Raw genomic sequence first — 15199 nt, forward strand, 5'->3', positions numbered from 1 at the left:
TGTTGAAATGTCGGTATTTCTTTAAGAAATAAGTCCTTAGCATTTTTCCTAAATCTAATCTTATTTAAAATAGGATTTTGTTGCATTTTTTTTCTGGAATCTTTTTTAATATTTTAGACCATTTCGTGAACTCTCAGTTTTTTTGATAGATGTTCCCTGTATGTTTTAAGCATTACTCTTCGGATTCAAGCACGACTTTATTTACGATTTCATTAATTCAATGCACGCACTGCTAGAAATCGTCGGCGTTCTATTTCTCCTCGGTGTTTTCTAACTCCCTCGGCAATTTTGCCAACTTCACTTGGGGCGTGGCCCATTTGCGGGGAGGTCCTCGACGAGGACGAGGACGAAAACGAGGACTGGAGGTCCTGGCGATGATTTGCACTTTCGTTCATTGTGCCTGTCAACAATTATAATGACACTCTTATTGTCAGCCATTCGAGACTTTCAGCTTTCTGCTTCGCTTAATTAAACCATTTTGCAATTTCGCCAAAGTTCTGCAGCCACGCCCCCGCGCCGCCTGAATGGCCCTCAAAGTGGCAGCCGTCGTAGTCGCGACTTTTATGCATTTAATTAAAAATTAAATTTTTAATTGCACTCAGTCGCTGGCGATTTTCTCCCTTTTCCCCGGCTCGTTGTTTTCTGTATTTTTTTTGCTTTATTGCGCTTTTTAATTAAATTGTTTGCAACACCCACAAAGTGACAGGCGACGACAGGCTTTAGTTTTAATTTCACTCAGCTGGTGATGTTCTATCTCAATTAAATATCACTCGAATTGATTAGCACATTGTTGGAACGGAGATGATATAGTCTAGTGGTATAAAATTGCCAAAAAGTGGTCCAAATTGTGTGATTTATGGGTATAGAATGAAGACTAATTTCTTCTAATTTATATCACTCATCAGCAGAAATTAATAAACTTAAACGATTATTAATTGAAACATTTAGAACATTTAAAATAATCCCCAGAAACCCATATAAAATTCAAGTCACCGTAACTATCCCCTTTGAATTGCGTTCGATGAATGTGAAACTTTTAGTGAAATTACACCATTAGTGAGTATTTATTTGATGGTTGACTTTTCGCTCGAATCAAATGGATTTCATTGCGAACGTATTGGGGGCATAAAATAAAAGTAACCCCCGAATGCAGGAACTAAAACTACTCGAGGCTATTTTACTGATATCAAAATACAATTCAGACAAATCCAAGGGTGGGGAAAAAGGGGGCAGCGGGCAGGGGGCAGGGGGCACCCAAACCCCTGGGCCTCATGAATGCGAATGTAAATGTTGTTGGCAACGCGGTTAAAGTTGTGGTTGTCTTTCTGGTGCTTGAGTAAAAGTACAAGTTATGCGTCAAAACAACGAAAGCAGCCAAGAGCAAGAGGATATGGCGTTGGGAAGGAGGTTTCCGAGGCGGTGGAGGGGGTTTTGGGGAGTCCAAGTTCGTTCCTCTAAATTGCTAGGCGAGGGCGTGGCCCAGAATCGTAAATCACTTTGAAGTGGGTCGTAGACGTCCGAGCTGCGTTCCAGACAACAAAAAGCAACAGCAGCAGACACTGAACCACGAACCCCGGACACCGAACCCCGGACACCGAACCCCGAACCCCGAACGCCGAAACCCCTGGCCTAACCCCTGGTAACCCCCTTCTTTTGCGATGCCCCTCGGCGACAGGAAAAAGCACGCTAGGCGCTGCCAAAGCTGCTTATCCTGACACACGGTAGCCGTTAAGTGTCCAAGTCAAAAATAAAAATAAGAATACAAAAAAACAGCGGAAGGAAGCGAAGATAATGCCTCTCGTTCGGCATCGATCGGGGTTGCAGGCAAATCAATCAGCAAATTTATTGATATCACTCATCACCCCAAAAGTTGTGCGCTCCTGCCCAGTTAATAACAATAATTATTCAGCAAATTAAGTCGCACGCATCCAGAAAGTGCAGTCTCCCCACGAGCAGGATCATGATCATGTCCAATCGATCTTGATCTGCAACGTCGTCTCGGTGTTGATGAGTTGTCTTAGCCAAAGATCAGGCCTCGGGGGATTTTCAGACACTTTATCGAAGGTCTGGCAATTTGACTGTAACCTTAAGTGAGATGTGCCAAACTCACTTGGCCAGATGTGAAAATTAATCCCGAATAATAGACCAGCAGGGGTTCGGGTGTTCCAATGTGAGAAAGAAAAGGAAACTTAAAGAATCCCGAATAAGATAATCCTGAATATCTTTACCTGATAAGAAAAAGTTATAAAGTTATAACAATGATTACTGATATAAACTAGAACACATTTTACTAAGGACCAGGTAAGCCATACCATCCCGAAAATAATGTACATAATACAAAATATATTATGTCTACAAGACAATATCTAAAAGTAGTATCCTTAAGAACAGTTAGAGCACTTAACAAACTGATTATAAATAGTACGCAGCATATGATACTAACCAAACCATCTCTATAAAAAGTATCCTTAAGATCAGTTAGATAATCGAACTGTTTATCAAAATGAATGTCAAGCGTGGGGATCTTCCCACCGTAAACGATGGTCTTAGATGAGATTTAATTTGCGGGCGATTTAATAGAGCTATCAAAGTGAAATCTCCAAAAGCTGGAGGTCCTCCATGGAGGGGGGTGGGTGGAGAAATGCGCAATCAACGCCAACATATTGTACAATACTATACATAAATTCCAGGGTAAGGCCCAACTTACCATATAATGACTACCTACCTTGATTACACACTCCTCCAACTCCGATTCGGAACCCCAACTCCAGCTCCAGTCTTTCGGAGCGGAGAGTGTTGAGGGTGTTGCTTAAGCTCCGATGTGGTTGCTCCTGGGATGCTGCATGCCCCAAACCCAAAACCTGTGTTTAAGCTGAAGAGGGTGCCAACATGCGGCGACCCAGGAACCCAGGGAGCCCAGGGAGCCCAGGGAACCCAGGGAACCCAAGAGACCCCGAAGACACCCAACTATAACCGAAGAGAAACCCAAGAGAGCTGCGTGCCAACTGACGACGCCTGATTGCTGGGATCTTGCTGCTGTGCCCGCTTCATTGCACTTAATTATTGTTATTTATTATTTTTATATTGTTTTGATGAGATGTTCAGCAGCATGTTGACGAAATGTCGAATTTGCAAATTGTTTAAATCAACTGACGTATAGAGTGGAGCTGCTCTTTCTCGTCCCGCCGCATATAATTGATCGATTGCAGGCTCAGGGCGTTTTTGTGAAATTATCATAATTAGACTAAATGCCCGGGCTTTTGCCTTTGGTTTTGCCTTTGCTGGCTGAGTGTTCATGCTCATGCTGTGAAAACGGGGGCTACCGATGGCCATCCTTTTTTGACACTTGCCACCTTTTATTGATGGCGCCCGAGGAGGGACCCGAAAGCAGATTTGCCATTTGTCGCATTTAATTGCATAAATGCCGGCAATCATCTATCCGTTCTTAAATGCCAATCGCTTTCAGTTGAATACCTGTGGCAAATTAAGCGAATAATATGCTGGTAATGTTCAACTATCTATTTCGGATTCCGAATTCAAATTTAAACTGCCGCTCATATATCAGAAGGAAGCCAACAGTAGCGGCAGTAGTGTCAGGGAAAACTAATGGGAAATGGAAAACGGGCAAATGGAAAATGGAAAAGTGGCCCAGGCGCTGGTCAAACCCGTTTAGTTGAGTCCCAGTAATTTCTGTATTTCTCCTTTTTATTTCCCACTGCCTGTATATTTTTTTTTCTTTTTTATTTGGCGCGTCCACACAATTAATTACACAAAAAAGTCGGCAAAAGTCCGGGACCAGGCCGTAAAAACATATATATATATGTGTGTATATAGAGTCGGGGGATACGAAGAGATACATTTTTCTTCTTACAGCGCAACCTGTAATTATCGTTCGATACAAATCGAAAAGCGAGAGACACAAAACAATTTATTATTGTGAATTAATAAATTTTATTTTTCATTTTTGCCTCCGCTTCCTTCCATTTTCCTTTTTCTCTGTGTCTTTTCTGTATTTTTTTCGAATTTTTTACCTGTGTATCTGCGCTTGTGGGTCTGACAAGGCGCATATATCTTGGGCATTATCTTGTCATACGATCTGGCAGCGGCATTAAAATGCTAAAATGCGCAAAAAAAAAGGAAAAAACATGCCAAAAATAATGGCTAACGAAAAATTAGCAAATGGATTTTGAGTCTTTGACTGCAATAAAAGAGAAATTTTTACGTAATTCTTTTCCTACATTTCTAATTCGCACATAAAAAAGTTTAAGTTCATTTTAATCACCCATTAGAAAAAACTTGTTAGCGTTTTCTGCGAAAGTCTTTATGTTCAGCCTGGGGTTAAGTTTGGCTTCTCTTTTCCAGTTGCCTAAATTGAACATTTTATTCGGGGGGAAAATTCATTGCAAAGATTACGCATACGCCGTGTTGAATGTTTATCCTGGTAGAATCCAAATGGGGCGTGGCGGGGCCCCCTTTTCCCTTTTTTATATTTTTTATGGCAACAACAAAGGGAATCATTTAATGAAGTTTCAATAAAAACGAGAGAAAACCAGAAGATGGAAATACACACTCACATAAAAAAGGGGGAAATAAAAAATCAAATAAAGAAATCAACCAACAAACAACAAGGAGCGTTTGCTGATGACAATGACAAAATAAAAATGGGAAATGTTAAATTGAAAGTGGAAAACGGGAAAAACGGGGGTGCAGTGCAGTTAGCTCCTAGGAAGAATTTCCCCCGACTTTTCCCACCAGCCGCCTCGATTGAAATTAACGCAAAAAAGGCGTGGCCTCTGCCGTTGTGACAACAACAAGAGCTGGGGCGGTGGGTGGTTGGGTGGCTGGGTGGTGGGGTGGTGCGCCCAGGGAAAAGGAAAACACAACCGCCGATGTGCAATAAACAAACAGCCAAGACCAACAACAACAAAGGGGTTGGGCGGTGGGCGGTGGGCCAAGGGGTGGTGTTTTTGGTGTTTGGTGTTTTGTGTTTTGTGGGGTTTTTAACGCTGCCTTTGACTGCCACTCAATTAGTTTTTATTGCGCTGTCAGCAAACTAAGCCTAAAAAAAGAGAAATGGGGCAGGGAGCACTACGGGATCTACCTCGTTTTGTCAGCTCATAAAAATGTCACAGCAGCTAATTAAACGGAATGAGGGAAGGTGCCCTGTGTTGTGACAGCTGCCCGGCAAAAGTTTGACAAACAGCCTGGTAAATCGTTAAAAAAAAGAGAAAAAAAGAGAGAAAGGAACGCGAAGATCTCCAAACGAGATCCCCGAGAAAATCGTAAACCAAAATCCGATGATTGACAGCCCCAACCCGGTACCGATCGCATGCCAGACAAAAAATACAAAATAACACCCATTTTTCCAACCCACCGGCTAATCACCTGTTCCGAGTGTTGCGCAAATTGATTTTCATTAGCGTCCGACTAATTAATTGGCCCAAACGAACGAGCCGCGCCAGCCTCTCTGATTAATTTGCATGTCGATGGGGCTAATGCCACATGGGCACGGTGAGAAAAATAGATCTTTCCCTCGTGGGACCACCACAAAAAATTATCTAAAAATGTTGGACATCATTTAAAGGATTTCTGCATTGCTAGAAAAATAAGTCAAATAAATAGCCGCTAAATTTAACGAATTAAAGACGTACACATTACTTCTATTACCACTCAAACACGGTAAGAAATATAGATCTTTCCATCGAAGGACCACCATAAAAAATTATACAGCAATTTGTGAAATCACTTAAAGGAAAATACAATAATACAAGAGTATTCATTTCGATTTCAATAGTGCGACTAAATACGGTGATAAAAATTGGAACCCCAAATATAACATAATAAAAAATGTATTAAACAAAAATGAATGATATTATGATTATATATGATATTATGATTTAAATCATTTTTAGTTGCTAGATTTTTTGTTCCCACCAAGAACCTTACAAATGATTAACCTATAATGTTTTTAGAGCCACTTGTTTAAATGTGGTTTATGAGCTATGAGTTGATGAACTCGGTTTTAAGCTGACTTCCAATTAAATTTGCCGCTTAATCATTAGCCCCACAATTATATATAACCCATATATACAGTAATATATATAAATCGAAAAGTGGGCGTGTTGTGCGCTAAAAAACGCGCTCGAAATGCGAGAAAAGTCCAATTCCAGCAATAAAAACCGAGCCATTATTGAATGATATTTTTTTGGCTTCTTTGTTTTACGTTTGTGGCGCTGCTATTTTTTTCTTTTTGCTCTTTTTCACTTTTCCACCTCTCCAATTTTTTTTCCGTTGTGAAATTCAAAACCCGGCCGAGTGAAATTTCCATGTCAAAAGCGGCCTGGCCTCCACCCCATTGGCCATGCTAAATTTTCGTGATGCTGCGAAAGTCAAATATAAAGCCGAAAAAAAGCCAGCAGAAAACTTCAAAACGAAAAATGCCGACAGAGAGTGAAAAAAAGAAAAAATCGAGGGGAAAATATGCTGAAGAAAAGAAGCCAGGCCAAAACGGGTAAAAAAGAATGTAAGAGCCGAAACATTTTCGCAACGCTCTCGAAAAACCTAAAGACGACGGCATTATCCAATGTCCGACTGACTCAGAAAGGGGAAAGGGGACTTAGAGGGGTTAAAGGGGGTCCAAAGGGGTTCCAAAGGGGTTCCAAAGGGGGCTTAAGGAGGAGGAGGTCTCACCTGCCTCAATCCGCAATCCGCAATCCCCAATCCGCAATCCTCGATTCGAGGCATCTGCATCTTTAACCTCGACGACTTGACGACTTTGACTTTTGTTATGGCAGCGCCAGAGTTCCAGAGTTCCCGAGTTCCAGAGCTCCATGGATGAGATGGCATGGCCCACGGGCCCCGAGATACCGACGCGTTGAAGATTTTGTGCCAACCCACTTTTTTGGTCTCGGAGTCGCCAGTTCCAAGTACCCGAGTCTCTGGCAGACATGGGGCAGACCAGACCTCAAGGAGGCATTCTCCATCTCCAAACTGCGAGCTCCATCCATTCGCCCGCTTTCTGCGCTCATTTATTTAACGTTGCCATGAGAATTATTAAAAATTTTATTCGCATAATTTGTGAATTATTTTGTGTCTGGTTTTGAGGTTTTTTTTCGGTTTAAGTTTTGGTTTTGGTTTTGCTTTCGGTTTGGTTCTGCGCCTTCAACGCCAACGTTGTCATGGAGTCACCTCCTCCTCCTCCTCGATGGAACCTCTAAAAAATGCAACAGTCGAGATTTGCACTTGCCGAAGCTTAACCCTTGTGTTTTAACCCCTTACAACCACTATTTTAATCAGTCTATGTTACGAATTTGGTGAAGGTGACCCAAAAAAAGTGATCCCGATATTATTGTAAGGTTCATTTTGTTATTTTAGATGGAAAGTTCACTGATTAAACATTTAACCAATCTTATCCGAAACTCAAAGGGTAATACTTTTAAAAGTAAATGGTTTCATTCCTAAAATAATTTGGTTACAATTTTTTTTATCCGTATTTTTATGAGAGAGCTCAAAATAATTGATGTCTTTCATTAATGTGGTAAATTGATTTGTGAAACATTTGTTTAAATTTCTAAATTTTTTAAAATAATTTTTATGTTTTAAAATTTAGCTAGTAACTTAAATGACTCCCTTTAAATCTACTCACCGCCCTAAGTGACAAGGGCTATAAAATCCAACTAATATATGATATTTTCTGAACTGGGCTTGGGTGACCCCGATTCCCGATTAAGGGTTAGGAAAATCATGGCGGCCCTTGCCGATTTCCCCGCCGTTTAAATGCGGCCCACACAGAAATCTCGTTGAGGAAAAGCGTTTGCTTAACCACGCGATAAACATTTTTAATGCATAATAATAGCGCAAAACTAATTAAATTGTTCAGTTAAAGCTGAAAAGCGTTTTTTTAATTTCTTTTTCTGGCGAAAAAGCAAAACAAATCTATTTGGCCTGAAAGCGTGCGGAAAGTCGATCAAGTTATTTGATAAATATTTCTTTAATGGGTAGTACGGTGAATTAATGAGCCACAAAGGCATTAAAAATTATATTTGCATATTTGGTATTTACAAAAAAGTCATTTTGAATGGGATATAAGTACAATGTACATATAGAACAGAGTTTAAGCAAGGACGATACTTATTTTTTGAGGTGATTAAAGTTGTGAATACTAAGTGGAAAAAGAGAAAATATTTATTATTTTATGTAGAAATAAATAAAACATAAACTTGTAGCAAAACAAAACTCATTTAATTGGTAATCTGAGGTAAATTTTAGGTAGAGCCATTACAGTATTGGAGTAATGACTCCTGTTTGGAATGGACAAAACCAAGGACTCTACGATCGGGTTTCTTAAAGGACTTTCAATGCATAATTAGGGTGCTGGATTTGGGATCATTAGTTCCGATGGACATTGCCAAAATCGACAGCTGGCTGGGAATCGGAGTCGGAATCGAAAATAGATCATAGAGCTGCGAACTGCGAACTGCAGGTGACCAGAGGCTTTGAAGGTAACCGAAAAGTGCAACTCATTAGGTGGACGAAATTCGGTTGCAATTCCTGGAACACCAAAAAAGGAAAAAAAAAAAGAGGAGCCCGAGAACACGAGCAAATTCATTCAGCAATTGCACTAATTACACAGTCAAGTGGCGCGGCAGTCGGCAGGTCAGTTCATTCATAGGACCGAATCCATTTATCACCCGATGCCTGCTGCGTTTAATTAGCCTTTACCTCTAGAGAATGGGAAAAAAGCAGGAGCAGGAGCAGGAGCAGGAGGCCCAGGGACATGGTAACAATTGCTATGACAAATTGACCAGGGCTGACTGCAAATTGCTGCTGCAGCAGCAAGAAACAATTTTGTAATGAAATTAATTGAACTCCGGCACGGCTTGCTTGCTCCAATTTGGGTAAACGCCCCCTCCACCCCCTTACAAAAAAAGGAAAAACCCAAGAAAATCTAATAAATGTTTTGTAACCTTGGCCCAGGCAAAAGAGCACCTTTTGACACCTGTTTGTCCTGCGGTCGTAAAACCGAAGGACTCAAGGACTCAAGGACTCCAGACTCAAGTTTTGAGTGGCTGTCCTGTGCTGGAGGAACTGTCTACAAATCATTCATCATCGGGACTCCCTCCCCATCCTCCCCAGCAACATTAACTCAACTCTCCTTTCGCAACTCGACGTTGCTCATCTTTCATATAAATGATTTCTTCGTTTCGTGGTCCTTCGTTCTTCGTTCTGTTTCTCTTACTGACCGACCGCTACCCCATAATTATGCGTCTTATGAAAAGCAATACCAAAAAGAGGAAAAAATACGAAATACGAAATACGGAATACAAAAAAGGGGCAAGTATTAAATAAAAAGGGGCTGCACTTTGGCATTGGCTGCTGCTCCAAAAAATACTCGGAATTTCCAGATACATATATCACTGGGCCGCTTGGCTCAAGGATATTTTAGCCCATGTCAGGAGACGAAGGAAAAAAGAATTAAAAACGGAGCAGTCCAACAAATGATCTGCCCTCCTTTGCCCCTGCCTACAGGTGCAATTCTTCTAATGCATGTCGGTCCTCGGAAGACAGTCTTCTTCGTGGGAAAAGTTGTGCAGATTGGGGGTTGTAAGTTCGGACATCCCTTGACAGGTATCATAAGTCAGGTCTCCAAGCTTAGGTCAGGGCTGTTAATAAGACAACTGTGTATTCCAGTGTTCGAAATAACACGAATTTGTGATGAAAACAAATCAAACATATGTATTCCATTTACTAAAGCTATACTAGGCTGGGTGAAAAACTTAAAATGTTGTATAAGTGTTCTATTTCAGACTGGGACCCAAAAATTAACTTCTAGCTTCCATAACTTATGTTATTGGAACCCGATTTTAAAGAAGGATGCCTCTATGTGTTTGTGGATAAAATTTCTAATATTCTACATTATAATTTGTCTCTTAAAAGAAGGTCAAAATTTCAACCCATCTTCATGTTCTGTATATTCAAAGGTTTTCAGAATCGGTACACAAAACTGCACTTCTAGATTCCATAACTTAAGATATTTGATCCCGATTAAGACGTGGAATTCCTCTATGAGTTTGTGGTTGAATTCTCTAATATTTTATATTAAAATGTTTCTTTTATACGAGGGTCAAGATCTTAGCCCATTTTCATGTCAGATTTTTCCGAATTCGCAATAGCTTTCAGAATGGTGACCCAAAACTGCAATTCTCAATTCCATAACTTTCGCTATTGTAACCCGATTTTGACGTGGGAACCTCTATGAATTTGTGGTTCAATTTTCTAATATTCTGCATTCAAACATTTCTTTTCAAAAAGGGTCCCAATTTTAGCCCTTTTCCATGTTCGATTTTTTCGTATTTCCAATGGTTTTCAAAACGGGAACCCAAAACTGCACTTCCAAATTACATAACATTCGCTATTGTAACCCGATTTTGACGTGGGATACCTTTATGAATTTGTGGTTCAATTTTCTAATATTCTGCATTCAAACATTTCTTTTCAAAAAGGGTCCCAATTTTAGCCCTTTTCCATGTTCGATTTTTTCGTATTTCCAATGGTTTTCAGAATGGTGACCCAAAACTGCACTTCCAAATTCCATAACTTTCGCTATTGTAACCCGATTTTGACGTGGGATACCTTTTTGAATTTGTGGTTTAATTCTCTAATATTCTACACTTAAACATTTCTTTTTTAAGAGGGTCCAAAATTTAGCCCTTTTCCATGTTCGATTTTTCCGTAATTCCAATGGTTTTCAGCATGGGAACCCAAAACTGCAGTTCCAAATTCCATAACTTTCGCTATTTTAACCCGATTTTGACGTGGGATACCTCTTTGAATTTGTGGTTTAATTCTCTAATATTCTACATTTAAACATTTCTTTTCAAAAAGGGTCCAAATTTTAGCCCATTTTTATGTTGGATTTTCCGTATTTCCAATGGTTTTCAGCATGGGAACCCAAAACTGCACTTCCAAATTCCATAACTTTCGCTATTGTAATCCGATTTTGACGTGGGATACCTCTATGAATTTGTAGTTGAATTCTCTAGCATTCTACGTCCAAATATTTTTTTTTAAAGAGGGTCCAAATTTTAGCCCATTTTCATGTTGGATTTTTCTGCAATTCCAATGGGTTTCAGCATGGGAGCCCACAACTGCACTTCCAAATTCCATAACTTTCGCTATTTTAACCCGATTTTGACGTGGGATACCTCTATGAATTTGTGGTTCAATTTTCTAATATTCTGCATTCAAACATTTCTTTTCAAAAAGGGTCAAAATTTTAGCCCTTTTCCATGTTCGATTTTTCCGTATTTCCAATGGTGTTCAAAATGGGAACCCAAAACTGCACTTGCAAATTCCATAACTTTCGCTATTGTAACCCGAGTTTTAAGTGGGATACCTCTATGAATTTGTGGTTCAATTTTCTAATATTCTGCATTCAAACATTTCTTTTCAAAGAGGGTCCAAATTTTAGCCCATTTTCATGTTGGATTTTTCTGTAATTCCAATGGTTTCAGCATGGGAACCCAAAACTGCAGTTCCAAATTCCATAACTTTCGCTATTGTAACCCGATTTTGACGTGGGATACCTCTATGAATTTGTGGTTCAATTTCCTAATATTCTGCATTCAAACATTTCTTTTCAAAAAGGGTCCAAATTTTAGCCCTTTTCCATGTTCGATTTTTCCGTATTTCCAATGGTTTTCAGCATGGGAACCCAAAACTGCACTTCCAAATTCGATAACTTTCGCTATTGTAACCCGATTTTGACGTGGAATACCTCTTTGAATTTGTGGTTTAATTCTCTAATATTCTACATTTAAACATTTCTTTTCAAAGAGGGTCCAAATTTCAGCCCATTTTCATGTTGGATTTTCCGTATTTCCAATGGCTTTCAAAACGGGATCCAAAACCGAACTTCTAGATTTCATAACCGATTTTTAAGTGGGATACCTCTATGAGTTTGCAGTTGAACTCTCTAATATTCTAAATTAAAATGGGTCCTTCTAACAAGGGTCAAAATGTGAACCCAGTTCTTCTTATCTATTAGGTTTTTGGCTCTATTCACGTCGTGTGAAAATGTCGATGGAAACTGTGGCTTAGATTTAATTATAATTGATTTTGGTTGCGGCCTCCGCTTGGCAGAGAGTGAAAATCGATTAATGAAGCCCGAAGGAAATTAATAAAAACCATTTTTCGTGCCGCAGATTCGATTCTCGCTGGCCATTCAGAAAGTGAGGGAATCGGGGACGGTGGCGCCACTTTGGGCCGGCGCATAATTAACCAAACAAAGAGCCGCACAAGCCGTTAAAGTGTCGAAGTTGAAGTTGAAGATGAAGCCGAAGTTGAGGTTGAAGCTGGGCTCGAAAAGTCAGTCGTCAGACAGACAAAAGACCGGGCCGAAAAAAGGAAGAGAAAAAATCACTATTTTGAGAGCCGAAAAAACCAATTCAAAAATGCGGCAAACTACAAAGCCAAAAGAAGAACATGAGGATTGGAAACTGTAACGAAACGAGTGTGAGTGTGTTTTGTGTGTGTGTTAACCACCTACGTACCGAAATACTAAAAAAATATATAACAAAATTGATCGGAGGCCAAAACGCTGACGATGATGATGACGAAGGGCCGAGAAAGGCTCTCAGGGTCCAGAAATCATTAAGCGTGATTAAAATGCGCGAAAGGATGAAATGTTTTCCCCCTTAGACGAAGGTGAAAGAGCCCAAAAAAAGTCTACCAAAAAACCAGAAACTCAATCAATATAACATTTTTCACTTTTGTTTTCGAACTCCGAAACTGTGTGGGAAATTAACAAATTTGCTCATTTGATGAGGGTTGGAGAAATGGTCAAGGATTTCGATGGTTCGACGCCTTTTCGCATTTGATTCAGGGAACTAGAGGAAAACTGGAGATTTGCGTGGGATTTTAAAATCAAATTCTATTATTTATGCATTAAAACTAACTATAACATTATTTGACAAAAAAATTAATGGGCTTACAAACTCGCTTCTATTAGTGTAAGTACCTAATTATATTTTCTTTGACTTACATTTTTTCCATTCTATTTTCTCTGGCTATTTTCTTTTAATGTAATAATCACCTAAGAAGTGCACAAGAGTCTTTTTCCAGCTAGTTTTTAATGAATATTAAACGTGAGGTAAGAGTGGATGCCAGACTTTTGTGGCACCCCTTTTTTTTAGCGCATCGTACACCCCTTTTCTTCCTTTTTTTTTGCACTTGGGACAAATGCAAATAAAGCAGCAACTTAAATATATCATTTCTTTGGCTTGTTGCTGTTGTTGTTCCTGGCAGCCTGTAATTAGCCGCAGACGTTGCCTGCCATTTGCCATTCGCCATCATCTCTGGACGTTTCCCTGCCCCAGAAAACCCCCTTGCCCCACGCCCCTGATCTTGGGCCACTGCCACTACTCACTGATAAAAAAAATGTAGTAAGTCCAGGGATTTCATATTTAATTTAAATATTTTTTGGTATATTTTACATCTATTGAGGATTTTATTCACTTTAAATATGAACATAGCTAAAAATAAATTTAAATTTAAAATATTGCTTTTAATGACCTTACATATTTAAAGTAAATATTACTCATATCTAATACTTTCTATCATGATTTTAATATTTTCAAATTAAATCACGAAATGTATTATATTTTCTATTTAATTTAGTTTAGTTAATACAAAGTGTTGAATTCAATATGCAGATATTTAGTTTTACTATCCCATTTTTATCAGTGCTGCCACTCTACTCTTTATTTATTTTTCCACTGGATTTTGGCATCTACAGCTGCCGGCGCAAGTTTCTAAGTTTTCAAATCCAAGCCAAGACTTTGGGCCAAGTCGCAACTCCAGTCAAGTCAAGTCCATGGCCAAAAGTTGTTGTTCTCTTTCTGGTTTTTGACGTTGCCCGTTTGACCTGCCAACTAAAAGTCCGGACAGGCTGCAGTTCTTGTTTTTATTTTCTTCTTTTTATAATTCTTTTCTTTTTTTGTTTTGTAGGCGCAACTCGTAAAAGTCTAGACGTGATTGTATCACGATTTCTATCGCCATTTTTGTTGTATTTTCCCCATCTTCTGGTTCGCGTTTTGCTTCGATTCCCAGTTTTTTTTTTTGGTTTTTTCCATTTTTGCCAAGAAAAGATTCCTGGGAATTCTTCATGCGACCGACGAACACAAAATATATAAATTTCTCATTAGCCAAAACTTTAATCCAATGCGTGGGTCTTGTCGGCCAAAAGAAGAGGAGATCTGGAGCTCCTTAATGAGTTTGTATGAAATATTAGTATGCCAGGGAGCACAAGAAATTCGAACGGTAAAATCAGAGAAACAGGACTTTAAAATATGTTTTTAAAAAAATCCCAATAAAACAAAGATTCAAGATATCCCAACCAATAATGCCCACCCCATTGTAATCAAACAATCAAATTTGAGTATAGATTTGTGAACCCTTTCAAATCGTTTTCGATTTTCCATTTGACAAATTATTTATGATAGGAAATGCCCCCGGAGAAAATACATATGTAGAACCTGTAGAGAGACTATTATTAAGCATACGCCAAGGGGACTTCAATTAGTAACCGAAAAAACAAACCCTTTTCGGAAAACACACAACGAAATTTCCCATAATTAAAGGCTTCGATAAAATGTAAATTTAGAGAAATCCACGAGAGGCAAACGGAACCATTTTTGATTGAGTTGTCACGGAAAGCGAAATAAAAGGGGTTCGAGGTTGCCGGAGGCCAAAATAATCATTAATCAATAAGCCGGTGGCAAGTCGACCAGCTTAACCCCTTGGCGGCCATCGCGGAAAACCATGGCGCCATACGATAGTATATACTTTAATTTATACAAATGACAAAATAATTAAAATTACCCAGCTTGGTCGGCCCGAGCGTCAACTAGGCCATATATCATTAGGTTAACAACAATGGACAGTCCACCAGAAACGGGAAGCAAGAAACGAGGCACGAGCACGAAAGCCCCCGCACCTGGAAGTATACATTGTAGTGCCTCTATGTCCCAACCCCCGGTGACAATTTCCATTATTGACAAATTAATTGTCACCTTTTAACAAAATGCAGCCAAGCGGCCACATCGGGGATCTCCTTTTCACTCTCCTCCCGCCCTGCGGCTCATTTCAATAAAAATTACAGTACAAAAAGAACACTTTCTTGGCCATTGTGGCCTGGAGT

The sequence above is a fragment of the Drosophila suzukii genome, chromosome X (genome assembly GCF_043229965.1).
Source record: "Drosophila suzukii chromosome X, CBGP_Dsuzu_IsoJpt1.0, whole genome shotgun sequence".
Lineage (NCBI taxonomy): Eukaryota > Metazoa > Arthropoda > Insecta > Diptera > Drosophilidae > Drosophila > Drosophila suzukii.